At 42.1% G+C, this 22,112-nt stretch overlaps 1 protein-coding gene across 6 annotated transcripts in view; it reads left to right on the top strand.

Annotated features, from left to right (window-relative positions):
* The first annotated feature begins 12,104 nt into the window (after window positions 1–12,104).
* nrxn3a (neurexin 3a) overlaps window positions 12,105–22,112 on the top strand; it is a 170,097-nt gene continuing 160,089 nt past the window's right edge. For all 6 annotated transcript variants that reach the window (XR_004785369.2, XR_004785368.2, XM_047337831.1 and 3 more), the window contains exon 1: window positions 12,105–12,419. The gene's annotated coding sequence lies outside the window, so the exon portion shown is untranslated. The remainder of the gene's footprint in view (window positions 12,420–22,112) is intronic.

Below are 22,112 nucleotides of genomic sequence, written 5' to 3'. Positions count from 1 at the left end.
AAGCTCTAACGCTTGTAAACCCAATAGATGCACACGGCTCTCGAGATGCATGCACTCACACGAGCGTTAAGCTCATTGGTTTCTTTTTTCCCCTGCAGGGACAAAATAATCAGTGTGTGGCAACCACTTAAATACGACCAGGAATAGATTGAGCAGAGCCGACTTTTCATTGCTAAAAACAATCTCAAAGTGCTACAGAATAGAAACAGGAAAATTTGCTATAACAGACCCAGAACACGACAAAGGTATGTCCAGTGGTTGTATACAGTAATTACGTGCTATACTTGAGTAAAAGTAAAGATATCTTACTTGAAAGTGACTCTGGTAAAAGTAAAAGTTACCCATAAGAATATTACTTGAGTTAAAGTCTTAAGGTCAAATGTACTTGAATATCAAAAGCATTTGTCAGGTTTTTAAATGTACTTGAGTATCAATAGTAAAAGTACAAAGAAACGAAAAAGCCAGAATTTAAGTTCTTAAATTTAAACGTATTGACAGTATTTATTCCTCACTTCTCCTCCCTCTACTCCTTCCCTCTCTCCTTATACTCCCCCCATCCCTCTCTTCTCTCAGTCCAAATACAATATTGTGACACTATTGGGCTATTATTCAAATTTTATTTTGTAGCAAGTAACAACGGAGTCCTATGATAATGTAGCTGAGTAAAAGTATGTATTTTTTAAAGTATAGATACTCCCAAAAGTTACTTAAGTACTGTAACAAAGTACTTGTACTTCGTTACTTTACACCACTGCGTATTTCACATGTTCTGATCAGCACTTTTATTAGTAGGGACCTACAGTGTAACTGTGTTTTTGATGTTCTATCATGTGATACATTTGAAATGAGAACTTTTACATTTTGATATGTATTTTTTTCAACCCAAAGGTTCTGTTTAACCCTTTAACACCTAAGCCTCAAACAGTCCGTCTGGATTTATTTCGTTGTTTTGGCTGTAAGTTCTCATCTTTGGACTATGAGAATAAAATGCACAATATTTCCTAGACTGCATTTACAGTATTTCTTTTGGGGTATCAATTTTAATGTCACATTTCACATGGTCTGTGATTCTTCACCCTTTAAAAATTCCACTTCCAGTCACAACCCTTTTTTCCAAGAATGTCCCCCAAAGAAAAATGCTGCAATCCATCTTTTCAGCCAATGCCCCAAAACAGCATGTGAGTGACAAACACCATAGTTGCTGCACTGATTACAAATTATGAAGTCCATCAGGAACAAAGGGGGATGTTGTTATAGAACCACAAAGTCCGCAGAGGGATCAGGTTTGGGCGGATGAACGGATCAACAAATATGAGTTTGGCTAAAAGGTGGTTTAGACCACAGTCGTTCTCTATCCATAACCAAGGAGTTTTGTCATTGTTGCTATTAAAACTAACCTTATCAAAGTTATATCAACCCAAACCATGTTCTCTCTTTAAACCTAACCAAATCATGGTGATGACTAAACCTAACCAAACCTTACCCATACCATTGGTAGGTCATGTCGTGGACCAAGCAAAGAACAAGCGAGTACAGGATTCATTTTCAAAAAATGGTATAATTATTTCACCCACAACAATGAAGAATGAAGAAATAATCAAATGAAGTGCAAACCTGTGCTCTTAAAACTAGTCAACCAATCAGAACTCTACTCAAGATACACTGCCAATAAAACAAGACTAACTCAACTAATTGACCTCATAAATGAGATCAGAATGAGACATATATATACTTTCTGATCAAACCACCTGAAAACAGAAGGCAGGGGGGACATAGACACCACCCCCCACGGTCATGCAGCTCTTGGTCTGGTCCATTTATTCTCTGTATTTACACAGGCTTCCACCTTCATCCACACATTTTTCCCAAACCAGGAAAGAGGAGTGATGCAGCAGACACGGTAACTCAAAGACCAATAAGAGTTTATTCATCTTTGTTTGTTGAGTGTTATAATATTGTTATATTTTATATGTCAATCATGTGGCTGTGGATATGGCCATCACAGGCCAGAAAACAGGTGGCAGCGGGCACTGATTCAAAAACTCATTAAGCCATCTAGCCAGAGCAAGTATCATTTTGTGGAAATACTTTTTAAAAAAGGTTAACAATGACGATGCAAAGTGTGTGCCCCGTGAAGGAGTGGTGAAAATGTGCTGGAGGTTCAATAAATGCTCTGAGGTGACATTTGGAATCTCAGCATGACAAAACTGAAAGTGAAAGCCTGTCAAAGCGTTCAAGAAACACAAGATTCATAACATTTCCAAAACACTTAGCTGTGCGAAATACTGCGAGCGATCGCAGCATATGATTGATTTACATTCAGCAGTATCTCAGAGCAGCACTGACGAAAGATCTTCATATTCCTCCTTTGCAGCTATCGCAAAGTTCAGGCTGCATGAGAAGTTTATGGTATGTTCATTCTGATGTCTATTACATAAATGGTGTTCTTTTGCCTGAATAATAACTATTATCACAAAATCATTCACAAACGCCATCAGATCAGGGAACTCTTAGAGAGGCTGTGGCTCAGGAGATAAAGAGGTTGTTCACCAACTGCAAGGTTGGTGGTTTGATCCCCCACCTTTCTCTAAATTGCCTCTCCAGCTCTTACGGCAGTGTATGAATGTGACAGAAAAAGTGTGGTAAATAGCAGCGCTGTATGAATCTGTGTGAATGGGTGAATGTGACTTGTTCTGTAAAAGTGCTTTAAATGGTCGACAAGACTAGAAAAAATGCTATATAAATATTGACCATAGGTTTATGCATGTTCCTCCTTGTTCCATTTAGTGTTGTTTGAACTATGACCAGTGTATTTCACTGGTATCTGACCTTAAAAAGAGCTTCTGCTCTTATAATAGTATTATTCTCTGTTGTCATATGTTGTTTTGTTGTCAGTGTGGGTATGGGGAGACAAACGTCAGAAAACATCCAGCATCACCTGCAGTCGGGTTGTATTCCGGTGTCTGTGGTTTCAAGGGAAGTTTGTTTCTAAGGAAATCAGGAGTTCTGTCTGGCCTTCACGTTATGGTTGACTGACTACAAGTGACTCCCGTTCAACTGTTTCCATAGTTCTAAACATGTTCCTGTCGGAGGCATGGCAAATGAGATTTAATAGGCTGTTTCATTTGACGTTGGCACTCGATAATTCCTTTTATAGAGTTTTCCTGATAGATTTTCTTTGTGAAATAGAGTGTAGAAATATTTAGTGTCTCTATTGCTTCACTTTGTTATTTTGTTTCTTTTTCTCAGCTGGCAAGGTGTGCTCTACGCCACCGATGTGTGCACTGGACTCATAAAACAATGGTTGGATGATTCAAAGGAGGACCGTTCGAACAGATTTGGCAACTGAGTTGCAATACGAGTCACTCACTCGCTCAATACCTGACAGTACATTTTTTGCAATGGCTTATGGGATCAACCAATTAAGAAGGCGGCTCCAATGCAGGCAGGTCTCCTGATGCCATGTGTTAACAATGTGCATTGTATTCTTACATAACAGGTTACGTACACAAAAGACTATCAAGTGATGACTTGTATATCAAATAGCGCGAGACGATCTGTAGGCCACTGCCTTTTTTGAGCATAATCTTCGACCTCAGCTCTATATCTGCCAGTATCTAAATTTTAGCAAATTAGATAAGTCAACAGTTGTCTCCGCCAGTCTTGACTGTAGAGGACGGCTCTTGCAGTCTCATGTAGCCAATTTACACCTGCAATTCAAATATGTTTTTTGGGTGATGGAGACGCAATCACATAGAGCTTGAGCACATGATGGTACAAGTGTAAATGCACCCGAGACACATTGAGGATGGATTGTGATTTGATCGGCCAAACCAGGGACGCATTGTGACCTCATTGAACGCAAAGTGTAAAGGCAACTGTGTTGTCAATCCACATACAACAATGTGGCTAGAAATAATAATCACACACTCTATTGTTCCCACTCTACTGTTCCAAACCAGCGAGGTAGCGACAACTAGCAGCTGTTAGCCAGTAAACAAAGGAAGCAGTCCGGTCCTCAGTCCTCAACACAAGTGAATGGAGCGAAGATGAGACCAAGAAAACGAGATAACATGGTGCCACAGATGGATACAATCTTCCTCTCTTTGTTCTCTATCGTTTTTGCTGTTGTGTTGTTTTCTTGCACATGCAAAACTAAGAGTGATAAGTGTAAATGAGCAGGTTAAAATCATATCTAGATAAAATTTTGATACAAAACCAACATTAATGCCAGGAGTAAATGGAGTAAAGTTTAAAAAGTTATACTCAAGGTAATCACCATCACTGCTATAGATAGTCACGCTATGTATTTGTATGTGCCCCAAAGACAATGAAAGAAAACAATATAAATTTGACCAAAAAAAAAGTACTGTTGCCACCTTATTACACTGGCTCAAGGAAAGAACCCGGTAATTTACCCAGATTTTGAGCCAATTCACTAAAGTTGTCCGGACTTCACTGCATGTCTGAAAGCAGATTGGTTCTCACAGAGAGTAGGTATTTGCATTTGCCTTGAAAAACCTTTGAAAATAAAATAACAATATAAACGAATGTACATTATTGTTTGTCACAACAACAAAAACTCTATATATCTTATTAAACGGAATACAATCTTTGAACCAGACAGGATTACCAGTGGTGGCGTCAAGGGGGCATAATATACTACATGCTGGTAAAATGCTTCTTTCTGATATTTTACATTGGCTACAATTCATTTAAATCAATAAAGTGTAACATTTTTTATGATAGTTATATAGTATAGATTGATCTTAGTGCATTAATACTTTTTTTAAAAAGCAGCCAGCCAAGCAGCTGTAAATTGACTTAATTATTGTATTCGAGCAGCATAATTATTAATTCTGCTTTTATCTGATATTTTACATTGGTTCAAATATATTTTACATTAAATACTATTCCTTCAAATAAATAAAGTGTATTTTCTTATAGTAGTTAATTAATATAGTTAGGTCTAAGTTTTACGGGTGTTAGGGAGCATGACCCAGATAAAAATAAGGGAAAAGAATAGAAAAGAAAAGAATTCAATAACTAGGACCACAAACAGACTTACAGTCTTCAAAGGAAAAAAAATATAAAAATCAAATTATCCGAAACTCCAAAATATAGTACAACGGCATAATAGAATTCCTGAAATTCAGTTTTTGCTTTTGGTTTTAGTGTGCCACCCCTGGGAACATTTTCTGGGGGTATTGAGAAAATAGGAATTCAAAGAAATTGAATATATTCTCCATAATTGTGTGTCCATATAGGTATAATCACCTGCAACAAAGAACTGGATAATGTTAAGTTTGAATTAGTTAAATATAGTTACATAAGGGGGACCAGGCCTCCGTGTAAATCGCCATATTTGCTACACTGCGACTTGGGAAAAAAGGTTCCAAGGTATAATGGAACGCAACATTAAATACGGTTGCAGAAAACGGTCCAGAATACGTTGCATTCGCGCTGAATTTTCATTCAGCGCTGTGAGAAACCGGAAATGGAGTCAGCAATGTAACACCATAAAGTGTCCCCTGTCGGATGCTCAGTTGGTTGCGGTTTGCAACTTTACCACAAGACGCCGCCAAAAAAGGACAAAAAATACACACTGGAGCTTTAAGGTGTCGGGGAGTGCAGTTTGCACCAGTTCTTTTTGTTTTTGATTTACAGAACCAGGGCTGTCAATCCTACAGACACATTGTAACAGGGCTTATGTCTCTCTGGATGTGTGAGAGCTGGTTCCGCAGTCGACTGAAGATGCCTGAAACCACGTGAAGGGAAAAAAAACCTTTGCCACAATGTGACACAGATGTTGAGTAAGAAGTACCGTAAAACAAAGGTCATGGCTTGACTTCATCTCCTGCTCCCCGTGAGGCTTCAGATCCTCAACACAGGCAGTCGGTCACAGGAGTCAAGGTTTCCCAAGGAAGTGGAACATGTACCACTAAGATAAAATCTTCATGCCATCACCCAGCATCAGTTTCTTTTCCTGTTTTATTCTGTCCATTCAAAAGGAGAGCGTGGATATTCTGGATGTTTTTGTCATTATTGTGTTATTCATATTCCTTTACATCACTGTTTTGAAAGTATATCTACAGAAAGCAGATTTTGTAGATATTTCTGTAGTGGGAGCGTAGAGATCACTCTTACTTCACGCTCATGAACACAAGAGGTAACTTGCTGGGAAAATGTAAAAGGGTTGTTTCAAGTGAAATTACCATTGTTGGCAATTGGCTAAAAGCAATAAAAAGCTGCACAAACCCGAAGGCGGCACGTCCAATACCAAATGACTACGTGCCAAAGAGTAAACAAAAGGAACTCAAACTTGTAAAGCAAAAGAGAACGTAGTTGTTTTGATCCGCAACAACTTTTTCTTGTGTATCTGTTATTTTAGTGCTTTTGATCCCTTGTTTTTGGTTCCTGTTTTAGTTTGAAGTAGTTCCTTGTGTTGTGTCACTTCCTGCCCTGTGTCTAGTTTCTGGTGTCTTGTTTTTCCTGTGTCTCCTGCCCCTCTGATTGTCTGCACCTGTTCCTAATGTGTCTCACCTGGGTTCTATTTGCCCCGCCCTCCTAGTGTAGTCTCTGTGCTTCCTTTGTCTGTGTTTGGTTTCTTTTCAGTTTATCTCAGCTGTAATATACCTTGGGTTTCAAGAATGCACTACGCAGCATGTGTTCTCCTGCCAGAATTAGATATCAAAGTAACTGTATCCCAGGTGACAACAGGTGTGCTTTTGAAATGAAGTGTCCTGTGAAGGAGGGAGGGCAAAGGAGTGGGTACACAGGTGGAGATATCGAAGGAGGCAGTCAAACGAATATATATGTCTATATATAATATAGACCGTATATCAAGATGGATGAATTGTCCCCACTTTTTCCTACTTTACAAAAACGAAGCCAAAATATCTCAGACACAGGGGCTGCCATCTCATGCTGGAGACAACATGTCACACAATGTCACGCTGTTTTAAAAGCATCAAATAACTCATTGAAACCCAACTTAAATGAAACATGAACACTTATATACATTTGATAAGAATCTATTGAATGTTTAACCTTGTCTTTTTAGTGTCCCATCTGCTAACATTAAGGGGTATGGGTTAATGACTCAGGGCTGGATCATGGTCTCGTGAGGCCCCGGGCCACATGTCTGTTGGAGCCCCCCCCCCCCCCCCCCCCCCCGCATTGCCGCAATGGAACCATGATTCAGTTTGGCAAAGCATGAGATCACCCCATTCAAAGTGAATTAGAGGTGTCTCCAGTGAAGCCTCCAACGCATACTTCTGAGTCCCCTGTAAGCACTGCGGGGCCCGGGGACCCTAGTGGTCAGCTCGTGCTTTAGGCACAGAGGGGCCCTAGTGGTAAGATCAAACTTTAAGCCCCAGGGTCCTAGGGGCCCTAGTGGTCAATTCGGTCTTTAAATGCTAAGAGGCCCTTACACTGTGAGAGCTGAGGGGCTCTAGTGGTTCACTCACCATATAAGCACACAGGGCCTGGCGTTCATCTACCTTCAAAATTTGGGCTTGGAGGCCCCGTGGCAGTCCGAGGTCACTTTGGAGGAACTGCTGTGTCATCCATCTTTCTATAATCACCAGTTGTTGATTCAGCTCTATTCGCAATTACTCCCTCAAATATTATAAATATATATACAGTGGACTCAACATTATTCTTACACAGAATATCTTCACAGCAGTTTTACCTTTTGCATGGTCATTTTACTACACATCTTTTATCCCATTTTAAAAGTTCCCATTTTTCAAGAGCTGCAGTCTTATCTTCTGTATTAACTTATAGCACGACACATTATCCCTTGCGCTACACTGCAAAAGCTCTTATAGGGAGGGGGTTGGGTTGGATCATTGGCCACACACAGCGTCTGACTTCGAGCACGGTTCACTATCGTCCCCATGCAGGCACTGTGTATGCGGGAGGTGTTTCAGTTGTCTGTCATGCATACCTCTGACAAAACACGCACGCTTCTATTTGAAATGTGGCACGAAGCATCCAAACATGTGTAGATACACATGGTGCAATGAAGCTGCTGTTACTCTGCTAATGTGCAGCTTACACTATGCCTCCTGTGTAGACACTCTGTAACAGTAACTGACGGTCTCTTTTAACCATGGGTGTTATGTTTATCCCTAACTTTAGCTGTCGAAACTTTAAGGGATGGTTCAGTGATTTTGAAGTGGGGTTGTATAAGTTCCTTATGCATAATTATTATGTTACCTTAAAGGATGTATTTTTTGCACTGCTTAACTTTTCCACCAGACAGCCATTTAAGTTTGCGGAAAACAGATGTAAAATGACATCGCTGATCCCCATCTCCATAAGGTAACATATTAACTATGCATAAGTAACTCATACAACCACACTTCAAAATCACTGAACTATTCCTTTAAAGCCCCAGTGTGTAATTTTTGTACTTTCCTGGCGGCATCTGGTGGTAAAGTTGCAAACCGCAACCAACTGAGCACCTGTCAGGAGACACTTTAGGGTGGCGTACCGCTAATTCCATTTCCCGCAGCGCTGGAAATTCAACGCGAATGCAATGCATTCTGGACCATTTTCTGCAACCTTTTTTTCTGACCTCCCAAGTCCCAGTGGAACCGGAATGCAGCACAACACAATGTAGGAAACATGGAGACTCACACGGAGGTCGGGTCCCCCTAATGTTACCATATTTAACTCATTCAAAGTTGACGAAAGAACATTGTTTCTTTGTTGCAGGTGATTATACATATATGAACACACAATTATGGACAATATATTCAATTTCTGTGAATACATTCTTCCAAATATTACACACTGTAGCTTTAATCAGACCTTTAATGGGAAAAAAGTCTATAACTGGGTGTTGGGGATCACTACCGCTAATGTGAAAGAAAAAGTGTAAGTATTTTGAGGCTCTGGAGGGGGCTAGATGAAGTCTGATGGATGCTCTCACATGAGGTCACTTCAATACGAGTCTGAAAAAAAAAGTGAGCTTACCCCTCCTCGTCTCCCCTTGAAGTTTGCTGCTTGAGGCTACATTAGCCAATGCTAGTATAACACACCTGAACCTCTTCTGCTGTGTCAGTTAGTACACGTACTGTACATGTGGTACACTGTGAACATGCTCCGATGCAGTTGTTTAAAGCCGCAAGCGTTGGGGGGTTGGTGCCTTCTGTTACGTACAGTAGCAGAGCCATCATTGATGATCTCCTTTTGCAACTTATTTTGTCAAACAGATTAACAGTCACAGAGCCGCAGTTGATTTTAACATGGCAATGTATTATACAATGTATAATAATGATTTCATCTTATAGTAATAAAAATAAAAATAATTAGAAACCATCCTGGTGCATTTTTGCGCGCTAGCGAACATTGTATAATTTAGGAAGGCTAGCTGTGCTTGTTAACTTGGTACCAATGTTTTGGTTGTTTTCTTTCAACAGAAAATGTGTTCTTTTTTTAATGTATTCTTTTACTATATAACATATTTTCTCTCCAATTTGCCCCAAACATTCAAATACAGCTTTCCAGCTATATTAAATTGTAAATGTTGAAAATATTTAAATAATTATCACATTTGAATAAAAATGCATTTGTTGTGTGGTTGATAAAAACTCAACACAACAAATGCATTGATACAATCCTGACACAGTGTGTGAATTTCAGGGTATTGTGTCTAAAATTAATACAGGGGTTAAACCAGAAATTATGATCACAACATGTGACCATGCAAATATATCTGCTGCTGTGATCACTTAAATTAAAAAATTAACGTTTATCTTTTGTGCGTGCTCCCCTCACGCAATATGGGAATTCTGCTGCATTCCTTGTGTCCTTCAGTAGCCATTTTCACAAATTGGCTAACACATTAGAGGGCCTTTTTCTCTGCGTGGCTAAGATGGCCACTATTGAGTGCTTTGGGTTCATGAAAAGCGCTTTAAAATTTTAATATATTATTATTATTGAAGGTGAGAAGTTTATACAATATTTTTCATAGTTTTGAGTGCACCATGCAGTGCCCTGCATGTTGCATTACATTCATTTAGCTGACACTTTTGTCCAAAGCGACTCACGATAATGTTCGTCAATGAAGATATTACCCCAAAAAAGTGCAAGAATCATGAAAGTTCATAAACATTTATCAAACAGGCAAAAACAGCATTTTGTCACATTCGTCAATGTCGATGCACACAGCACCTGACCAAGGTGTTTGGTGACTTTGTTGCGTCCTGGGTAATGTAGGGGCCAGGTATGTGGAAGAACAATGTGTGTCCTCAAAAAAAATCTATCTCCCCTTCTGCATGCGTCAATATTGATCTTTTTATTAAATGGCCGTTGTGAATCTGACAGAGTGCAATACTAGATCACTGCAGTGCTGTTTTAACATCAGAGGTCGTCCAGCTGATAAGTCTTAAGAGAAGTCCCATGTTATTAATGAATTGCTATGTTGTTTAAATCAAAGGACTCGGGGGCGACCCCATAGCTGTCTCTTCCCAACTCTTTTGACCCCATGTTTCCCTATCCATTCATCCATCCATCGTCTAATGCTTTATCCATTCAAGGGTCATGGGGGGATGAGAGGCGGGGTACATCCTGGACAGGTCGGCAGCCTATCACAGGGCTACATACAGAGACGGACACCTACGGTTAATTTAGAGTCTCCAATGAACCTAAGCCCATTCTGTATGTCTTTGGACTGTGGGAGGAAGCCAGAGAACCCGGAGAGAACCCACGCATACACGGGGAGAACATGCAAACTCCACACAGAAAGGCCCTGGTTGGTTTGAACCGGGATTCGAACCCAGAACCCTCTTGCTGTGAGGCGAAAGTGCTAACCACTACACCACCGTGCAGCCGTGTTCCCCTGTATATATATATATATATATATATATATATATATATATATTTATTTTTGTCTGTTTAGTGATTTTGTTTTTACCATTTTGTCACATCACACTTTCTTTACCACAACTTGCACGTTATGTGACTGGGACATGAATGTTTGAATATTTGGATCAGCTGACTTAGAAAAATACCTCAAACATATAGACACTGTCTGTTTCCTTTCATCCCTCACTGTCACCTCGTCTCCTCCACACGTCTCTTCAGTCCCATTGTATGTGAAATTGTTTCTGTACATTAACGAGATTATTCATGAAATGTCACCTCTATTGTCCAGAGATCACTCTCGTTGTGAAGCTACAGTCTGTCTACAGTCTGAAGTCTCTCAACCCCAACATGTAATTATTATTACTATTAGGGCCCGAGCTCCACTGACAAAGTCAGAGTGAGGAACCTATTGTAATCGCAGGAATTATTCTTATTCTTACGGAAATAAATCTTTTAATTTGACGCACAAAATGTGCTCCACCCTGCCTGAAAATCGGGCATGGGCGTGCCAAAATGACTCAAGGGCCCCATTACCTCCGACCAACAGGAAGTTGGCCATTTTGATTTTGGTGTGCAAATTTGGACATTTTCGCACGTCATACTTAAACAAACTCCTCCGACAGACTTCAACACCATCAACCTCAGATTTGGTGTGTGTCATCTCGACACATATGGGATCAAAAGTTATGAAAATCTTGTTATTATTATCATTATTATATCATCATCATCATTATAAGCTAATCACTGGCTTCCTCATAGCACTTTTGTGCAAATTGCTCCCCCACTAACACACTGGAAGTTATCATTATAGGCATTGTGCGAGACAATATACAATATTTGCAGCTTCATCCCTTTGTCTGCTGCCAACGTCACGTGTGGACATTTCACACACAAACACATACACACACACACACACACTGAGCGGAGACGTGTGGACTGAAAACACTCCGTCTGCGATCAGCTGAAGTGCTAAACTATCAAACCCGTCGACCAATCACAGCGGCTCCTCGTGTTTAATGAGAGCCTGGAGTGCGCTGTAGCATACATAAAGCCCAATGCTGTTGTGCGTGCGTGTGCGCGCGCGCGCGTCTGTCGTCCCCGCTCGCGAGCGCCGGTGTGCCTTTAAATGGCGCGTGCTGGCGCCGAGTAGAGGGCGGACCCGAGTGGCGCGCGCGTATCTACGTTTGCGCGCACGCGCGCGCGCGTGTGTGCGTGTGTGTGTGTGTGTGTGCGCGCATCTTGCTTGCAGCCGCTGCAAGTCGCACTGAGCAAACCGGCGGCTTTTGTGCGTATGATGCACCGTGGACGACGCACCTGTGCGCACAATAAACCCAGCCCGGTACTGCCTGGTCCCCCCCCCCCCCCCCTTCACACAGACACGCACGCACGCACGCACACGCACCCTCCGCCACTCCGCTCCGCACCAGCACCAGCACCGTGACCATCGGAAACCCACAACCCTGGATTTTTTTTTTTTTTAAACTACGCTTCTGTGGAGTTTACATCTGGATTTTAGCAGTTGGACACTCCGCGCAACTAAGGTCAGTAGCGTCGTCTTTTTTCACTCACAACCTGTTCACGCCGCGTGTCCGCGAAGAGAGAGACCCTCTCAATTTACATGGCCAAAAAAAAGAAAGGTTCTAGAGGGAATATGCGGCAGGAAGCGGCTCGAGTTGGCGGCTCCAGGTGCGCATGAAGTCGCGGAACTCTCCACTTGTACAGGACTCCCCCCCCCCACCCCCACCCCAGTTTTGGAGCGTCGGGAACGAAGGAACGAACGAACGCAGGTGCGAGTCTCCTTGAGGGAGCAGAGGAGTCAGATCGGGAATTTCTGCCATGTTGGCCTCTAAATTCCCCCGGTGGAAGAGAGTCAACGTGACAGGCGAGTATAGTATTACACACGTCCTCACCGATCCCCTGAGGGGATGCTTTTTTTCTTCTTCTTCATTTTTCTTAATATATATATATGCTACATGAATTAGGCATTTTATTTATCCATTTGTTTTTATTATCATTTGTAAATGCGGCCAAACGCCTCCTCTGCATGAAACATGATGAGCATCTTCCCAGAAATGAACGGGACCTGCCGGACTCTTCACCTACGTTTTTTTTTAATTTTTTTTTTGTTAAAGAAGGATGAATAATAAATGAGGTGAACGCCAGGTGTCCAGTGTCCGCGCATTGTTCTCGCACGCAGCCTCATGTTTTGTAAAAGCCAAACAAAAACGCACCCTGGCGCGCAGAGCACCCCCCCCCCCCCTCTTGTCCCGCCCGGCACACACGCGGGCTTATGCCCTCTTTAAATATACATGCTCGTTTCGATGTAATCCGAGCCTCTCCGTTCTTATGACACGCGGTTTGATACATGACCTTCTTCTGTTACCGGGAGACGGGAGGCGGGTGCGAGCGGGCTGAGCGCACGAAGGCTCTCCGTGCCACATTCCTCCATTATCCGTCTCGCTGCCGTTTGCATACATGTAACAACAATCCGGTTGCTGCTTTCACACACGTCCAGCTCGTCGACTGAACGAATGTCACCTGCTTTAAAAAATAAAAAAACACGTCATTACAACGCTTAGTATATATTTTTAAAGACATCCAAACATTATGTTTATGTTGAAATTCGCTCCAAATATCGAAATAAATGACACCAATCGACGACTGATTTTTATGACGTGATGTTAATAGGATTATACGTGTGGATATTTTTTTTTATGAATAAAAAAAAGGTAATAATGATTTGGATGATTGTTTCGGTTCCCTGGGGGATCGAATGGCGTCCGCAGGGACACGCGGGGAGGTTTGATGAAATGTGACTGTCCTGCTCCGACAGTCTGCACATCGAGATGCACGTTTCAACTTTTTAAATTCATTTTTTCTTCTTCTCCACACCTGAAACGCCTCAGTCTGGGCCTGCTGTGAACATCAGGCTCCAGTCTTATTCTGTCAGAGGTTTTAATCTAAACGATCGCGCTGCCATTTCTTTTGTTGTGTCTCTTTTTTTTTGCACAACTGTAATAATGTCATTGCAGGAGGACACAGGCCTCGTGCAGTGCAATCGGTACAACCCTCCACTTTCTTTTTTGCCGCAAAAATAAGCGGCGAGTGTTCCAGGCCTCTCCATCCTCTCTCCGCCGAGGCTACGCCCCCCCCCCCCCGTCTTCACCACGGCTGCACCTCCACTTTTTAACTGATGCGAATTTAGTGCGAGGAGGATGACAATTAGATTTGTTATTAATCGCTGCGGCACACACATTTTTTTTGAGCTTGAAGAGTTAATAGGATTAGATGGTTCTTGTGCATTTCTGTGCGTTTATGCAGAGGGAATTGCCAATCAGGCTCCTAATCCAAAAAGAAGGGAAAAAAGAGAAGGGAATCAGAAAATGGGCGTGACCCAGCCACGGAATGCGCCTTCTCCTCCCTCTCCTCCTCTCCTCCTCTCCCTCTCTCCTCCTCTCCCCCTCTCCCCCCTCTCCTCCTCCCTCTCCTCCTCCTCCCCTCCTCCTCCTCCTCCCCTCCTCCTCCTCCTCCCTCTCCTCCTCCTCCTCTCCTCCCTCTCCTCCTCCTCCTCTCCTCCCTCTCCTCCTCCACCCCTCCTCTCCTCCTCCCTCTCCTCCTCCTCCTCTCCTCCTCCCCTCCTCTCTTCCTCTCCTCCTCTCCTCCCTCTCCTCCTCCTCCTCTCCTCCTCTCCTCCCTCTCCTCCTCTCCTCCTCTCCTCCTCTCCTCCTCCCTCTCCTCCTCTCCTCCCTCTCCTCCTCTCCTCCTCTCCTCCCTCCCCTCCTCCTCTCCTCCTCTCCCCCTGCAGAGGGCCCAAAGGTGCTCGATCACCTGCAGGCACCGACACCAGAGGCGGCGAGGAGCGGCTCCGTTCAACGTCTCGTGCTTCGACAAATGAAACCATTTATCCTTTTTCCAATAGTCCAAAAAAAACACATTCACGCCGGTTTACCCCCTCCTTTAAAAATAAATAAATAAATAAATAAATAAATAATAATAATAATAATAATAATAATAATTTTGCTGCATTGCTGTGAATTAAAACGATCTGTCTGGATTTGATCTGATTTAGAAATGTATGATTTTAAGACGTTGCGCTTTAAATGGAAACGTCTTGTAACGTTTCTGTTCTGAGTGTAATGTCACCTCCCCCCTCCCATACTTGTAAGGTTGGGTGGGGGTAGCTGTGTGTAGGATGGAGGCTGTTTGGGGTAATTTGGCTGTTCTGATTTTTTTGGGGGGGGGGGGGGGGGGGGGGGGGGGGGTTGGCAGCCGATTAACTGCGCCGACAAACCAGGCGCAAAAAGCCGAGGGCTCTGAAGGTAACACTGATCCCTCTGGGCGGGGAGAGTCAAGTGTTACGACGGATCTTTGGAGAATGCTCCTTTCTTTTACTTTGGTCGTTTTTCTGCCCATGCAGACGGTGGTCGCGTCCCTTTTAGTATTATTATTATTATTATTATTATTATTATTAGTAGTAGTAGTAGTAGTGGTATTTTCTATCTTAAGGTGTGACAGTGCTGGGCCATAAATATGTGTATTTTGAAACCTAAAATGTCTGCTCTACCTTCTCTCACACATAAACCTTTGATTTTTAAAATACGACTTGGAAACGGAATAAATATATGAAGCCATTGAATTACTAAAGAACATTTATTTTCCTGTTAAAAAAATGCACATGCATGTGTTCCACCTGTTTTATGTTTTGCTGATGGACCAATTCAGAGTAACGTCAATATGCAAGACCCCAAATTTCCCCATTGTGGGACGAATACAGGTATATCTTGTCTTGTCTCATGAAATGAAAAAAAGGAAAATCCTTATAACGATTCACACGAGAAAAAAAAATCTTTTGTGAGGGTAAAAAAAGAAAGAAAAGAAGAGAAAAAAAGTCCGTGGCACCGTGAGAGGCAGTGTGATGTTATATAAACCGCTGGTGGTTGCGTGGAAAAAGGCGAGGAATTAGTGGGTGTGTTCGGTCGTCGTGTGTGTGTGTGTGTGTGTGTGTGTGTAGAAGTGTGCACAGCTGATGGAGAGGTGTGTATCCAGGTTTTGCTTGATATTTCTGCATGTGTGATATTCTATATTTTTTTGCTTGTCTGCAGTCATTCGTGCACGTGTGTTCAGTCAAAGTCCTGGTGTGTATGATTCGATTTTTTTTGGGGGGGGGGGGGGGTGTGAGTGTGTGTGTGAGTGTGTGTGTGAGTGTGTGTGACTTGTACTCAGGCATTGGTGTGTATGCAGACGTTGGTGTGAAGTGTATATATATATATAGGCAGATGTCAGTATGGTGCAGGCGCCTGTGTGTGTGTGTGTGTGTGTGTGTGTGTATGTGTGTGTGCAGGCGTTTGTGGGGTGCTCTCTAACTGGGTGATGTAATGCCGTGAAGGGTGCTGCAGCAAAACCACATAGCCCAGAGAAGGCGTGTCCTGCCTGCAGAGTAGCTGGATAACAACACGGTGCCCACGCTCGCCGTACACAGCCACACCAGTGCCAAAATAACACACAATCCCTCACTTTCACTCATCTTCCCATTTTACACGTACCTGCCCTTTTCTTCGTCTGTCTCAAATGAGCGGCTATTTCTAGGCTTGTACACTAGAAATAGTGGTAGATACCAAAAAGTGTATAATTCTTCAAACAAACCAATGCAATATTCCCCTTTTTAGATTTGACCCAAGGATCTGTTTAAAGATCAGCACGTTGATTTATAATGGGGGGGGGGAATCAGCTTCTCTGGTGTCACTGTTGTTCTGCTGATCAATGTCGTCATGTCTGTTGAAATTCAGGGCATGGGAAAAAGGTGGGGGACATCCTTGCCACAGCGCAGTGTGTGTGTGTGTTAAGATTTTGAATGTTCACGTTGTCACAATTGTACAATGCCGATCATAAACTAAGGGTGTTTAAGTCATGTTATATATTGAGTCACCTATACCAGGAGATGATATTAATTATCAGAACAGGATTCTCTGATGACAGTTGCTGATTTCTGTTTTGTTTGTTTTACAACAGACATGGTTGTCTGTTTTTGGGATACTCAGCCACAGTAGCATTTCTTCCGTATTTACTCTATCACAATACATATAAAATATATTGATCAGGTGATACAAAATGATGTGAATTCAGATCAGTATTCCCGTCACTCATTGATGTTTTGCTTTTGAAACGATGAAATGAGGGAAGCGGAGGGACGTCAGCAGACGACGGTTGGTCAGTGCTGCTCATCGCTGCTCTGTGAACCCAGAGACGTCTGTGGCTGACTTGGAAGTGTGTGTCTGCAACATGATGAAGAGCGGAGAGGACGAGTAGTGTGGGGCTGTTTCATGAGATGCATGAGTGGGAGTGGATGAGGTGGAACATCCCTCCTTCTGTCTCTGTCGCTCCCACTGTCTCTCCCTCCCTCCCTCTCCCTCTCTCTGTGTGTGTGTGTGTGTGTGTGTGTGTGTGTGTGTTTTCACTCCTCCTTGCCTCCGCTGTCGTGGCGGCATGTCCTGCCCAAACCATTTCAGAATGGACCGCTGCAGCAACGCAGAACCCTCCGAGTCTGTTGTGAGGCGTAAACCACCGCCTGGAGGACATTTTGTCACTGCATCTGGACGTGTGTGTGTGTGTGTGTGTGTGTGTGTGAGAGAGAGAGAGAGAGAGAGAGAGAGAGAGAGAGAGAGAGAGAGAGAGAGAGAAGGAGAAAAAGACGAGGGCACCTGCTGTAAAATTACGAGCAAGTGGCATCCATTTAAACACAAGGGGCCTACCGGTGGGCTGCTTTTATTTGCATTTACACACGCACACACACACTCACACACACTTTCCCTCCCAGGCCGTGTGGTTGTTAATAGGATCCAGAGTGCTGCTGCCTTTTGTCAGTGTGTGTATGCGGACTCGTCCCTGTGGGGTTTGTCAAAGGCGCCTTTCACTGAGAACAATGATTCATGCCGTTTAGCCTTTTAACCCCTGATGCTCAACAAAAGGCGTGCGCGCACACACACACACACACACACACACACACACACACAAACACACACATACACTGAGGGAAACTGAGAGTATTGCCAGGACAAGTGCACATTTTGAAACACTAGTGTCCAGTATTAACGCGCTCGTGTGAATGCAGAGTGTGCGTGATTCATCTCCAGTTTATCTGACACCAATCGGCAGATAAAACTAAGGTAGGCCTCGTAAAAGATATGCAATATGAATGACATCTGATGAAATAAACCAAAAAAACAAAACACTATTGCTGTAGAGAAACACACCAATAAGTCAAAAATGAAGATAAAGGAACATGACCTCGTTGTATGTATCAAAATATTTTTTTTACGTAGCTCAAATTTGGCACAACATAAGGCCAATTATATAATTTTGGACTGAAGGTGGAGAGAGCAGATATTTTACATTTTCAGCACGGATTATTTTGATCTGCAAGAAATAAATAGATTTTTTTTTTAAACACAACCAAAACAAAAATCCCCAACAAAAAATCTGGAGAGATTATCAACCGCTTTTAGATAAAAACCTAATTCAACTATATTGAAGTTTACTAATATTTTCAGGTGTCAGAATAAAAATGTAGAAATAGGCCATAAAAGCCAGATTTAAAAAAATTGTGAGGTTAAAAACTCCTGCTACTCAACATTTAATTAAATGATACAAAATGAATCAAACAATTATCACAAAAAAATATGCTGATGAATTGTAATAATTCTAATGGTAATCTGAATATATAATTCAATGTAGGAGGAAACTGATGTCAGAGCTGGAGAGCAGTGATTGGCTGATATCTCTCCTGCTAATCGAGCCTTGATAAGCTCCACGTGTAGAGATCCAACCCTCAGGCAGTGGGAGGGAGGCTCTGCTCAGGCTTGATAACAGCTCAGAATAAATACAAATAAATCTCATGGTTGGCGGAGCAAAATTATTATTTTAGAAATTACCAACATGTAACTATGGACTGCTTGGAAATAATTTTACGTAACTGCCACACACTGTAAAAAAAAAAAAAATAGAGATTCACATTTACTTTTTATATTTTTGTTAATTTGTTAGACATGGACAATTGATGGATTATGGTGACAATTTCCAACATTAAAATAAGAATAAAACTGCAGAATAACCAGTGATAACACAATGTATCTATTTCATCTCAATAGGTACTGTACATGACATACCAAAAATAATATCTATCCAATTTCAGATTTTTACAAATATATTTTTTTACATGGTTTTTAAATGCATATTTCAAACAACCAGCAAGGCTCCCTGACGAAATCTCCAGGTTTAAAATAGGTAAATGGTCACATTGTTAGCTTTAGTGCAGAGGTTGATACCTTTTTTTTTGACTGACTGATTTGACTGACTGATAAGTGATAAGTGGCTGTGGTCATTTTTTGTAGGTGATGATCATCCAAAGCACTTGATAAAAGCAGCTCAAGCATTTATCTGATCGGTCCAACGTCGGCATTGTGACCATCCTGAACTCACTGCGATGGAATAATAAAATAAAATGGTTATCTCATTTCAAGTGTTTAGTTGTGATACTTCTCACGTGTTAAATCTGAAAACCACGTGTCTGTGTCATGTGAACGTGTTGCACGTGAAATGGTGTCTCTGATGTGTTGAACACGTGGAATGTGCTTTTTTGAATAAATTCATATCGAGTGGCACGGCAGATTCTGCGTGATGACAAACCTGCAGGCACGTCATCACAAGACACTCATCGGGATGTGCTGCAATGCTGTGCGTATTAATTAAACAAGGTGTGAACGTTAGGCTTCAGTCTGGTATGATGGAGTAAGTCTATAAATCTGGCTTGTTTTGAGATTATTCAGTAATGGGAGAGAGAGAACAACATTAGACATCCTGCAACATTTCATTATGACACTGCACGTTTGTCAATCTCAGAATTAGTAAGGAACCTTAACTCTACAGGCAGACCCCACATTTGCAGTATGGAAAAAGTGAGACCCCAGAATGCTTCGCTTCATCGTCCCTGACCCACTTCTCAGCTGGAGCACACCTGGGTTTTTTTAACGTGTGGGAAAACCAGCTATGCAACTGAATTAAACTTTACCATTGTCCGTCTCAGTCATGAGAGCTCTGATCGCGAGATGACAAGTTCCAGGTTGGTGCCAGTTGGCTGTGCTTCCACCCACCACTACATTGTCATGGGTCAGCATCATTATAGCTGTGTCATGTCATGTGGTGTGGTCCAACAGGCCTCAGCGCAGCTCACGTGGGCAATAGTTGGCCTGGGGAGAATGCCCCACCACTTGTAGCGTAACGCATTATTGATAATTAGCATCTTATTATTACAAATTTCTGCACCACTGTCAAAGGCATGTCTGCTAAAGGAGGTGGTGTCTCTAAATGTCAGCAGCTTACAAAGGGCAAATCTGATTGGATGTCTATAGGATTCTGCTCTTTCCATTGATCACATACTTCAGTGCTAGTTATAATCAATGGACGTAGTTGCTTTATCCACCTTGTTGTCATGGAACTGTATCAGTCTGGCAACTTGATCCTCTGGTAGTTAATTCTCTCTTGTTCTGTTTTTGAGACACTCTGGACAGCAATGGAGGACACGTACATCCACACTACATGTTGTTGTGTTTCCTCCATTGCTGTCCCGAGTGTCCTGCACTCCTAACATCTGTCCTTATTAATCGATATTAGTTGGAGGCTGTAGGACAGGCACTTCTGTAATACCAGCTTTCAAAGATGTCCCAAGCAAACTCACCTTCCCTTGAATCAGTGTCTGGTAAAGCTCAATCCATTTCTGCTCTGGGTAGTCTTTGCTGATCATCTCTCAGACAAGCACATTTTACCGAAGGACATACCGTGTTTAGTCTGTACTGTAAACTCTGTGGCTACATTCAACAGGAATAAGTAATTGTTTTAAAGTTAAGTATTGTGTATTTTTTTTGAGCAGGTAGTGTCATTGAGACTGAAATCTCTTTTTTCAAGAGCCAGGAACCTTCCGAATCAGACAACCACACAACCAGCAGACAGACACAGCATGAACCCCAACAGGCCTCTTATGAAAGATCTTTCAATTTGAATTTTTATTTGGATCCGCACCAAATTGTACACACCCGTAGATATCAGTCCCCTAAATCCTCCAGATTTTTTTTTTCATTAAGATCCATGCACTATTCCCTAGGAAATGGGTGAAAATGTAAAAAAAAGAGGAAAAAAAGCCTCTCACAATGTTAAAGAAAGTGATAAGAAATCAATGGCTCTCCCCCTTTGTCCGGATCCTCGCCAACATTGAGTGGGTTATTTCATGGCCCATTTCCCATCCTTCCAACAAATTTGTTGGAAAACCATTCAGTAGCTTTTGTGTAAACCAACCTACCAATCAACAAACTAACGGTCAGAGTTAACAACATAAGGCCAGACCTCCACTACTAACGAATAACTCAAGATAAACTCTCAAGAGTCGCAAAAAAAAAAGACCAGCAGGCGATGAACAGATCCATTCGTTTTGCAGTTCATCCCGTGTAAAGAAAAGATGCGAGGCAGTTCTGGAAGTGTCAAATCTTAAAGCTCATATAAACCCCTCTTGCCTGTATGAGGCAGTCCGTCCAACTTTGTGGTACAAAGTAAGCGATGATGAGCATGAACCTTTTCATTTGTGATAAAGTGCGGTGCACCGTGATAAGCAGGGTTTAGCTGCTGAAGTAATGACGGGGCAATGTTATAGTATGAAATATCTTTGTGATCGAGTGCAGGCATCAACGTCAATAGTTTTAGTTATCTGTATGTAAAACAAGTTAATGATTAGGAAGGGATCATTGGAAAACACAAATGGCACTTGTTAGAAAGAACAATGTTTGAATGTAATAATGGACCAATAAGGAAAACAGTTTTCTCAATAGTGTAGTCAATGGTATTCTAGGTAGGGTTTTTATGAACCACACAGTATCAGAAGAAGTTTGCATAAGGTACACTCATTCTCACCACACATTCTTCCTATATAAAAATCACTTATTGCGTATGACTGGTTTTTGGGCTTACAAACCGTTTGTACATCTGGTGCCTGGGTAAGCCAGAGAATGGGTTTTGGCTGTGGCCTGCGGTCGGGACAGGGAGGACGGGCCTTGCTGGACCAGTCGAAGCATCAGAATGATACCGAAGCGGGAACGATGTCTCTTTACCTCCTCTCTACTGCCACCTTGTGGTTGCGGCAGGTTATTTTCTCTTTGTGCTAGCTCGTCTACCAGCCGCTGCTATACTCATTG

Source organism: Scophthalmus maximus, chromosome 15, assembly GCF_022379125.1.
Source record: "Scophthalmus maximus strain ysfricsl-2021 chromosome 15, ASM2237912v1, whole genome shotgun sequence".
Lineage (NCBI taxonomy): Eukaryota > Metazoa > Chordata > Actinopteri > Pleuronectiformes > Scophthalmidae > Scophthalmus > Scophthalmus maximus.
This window is presented reverse-complemented; position numbering and strand designations above follow the sequence as displayed.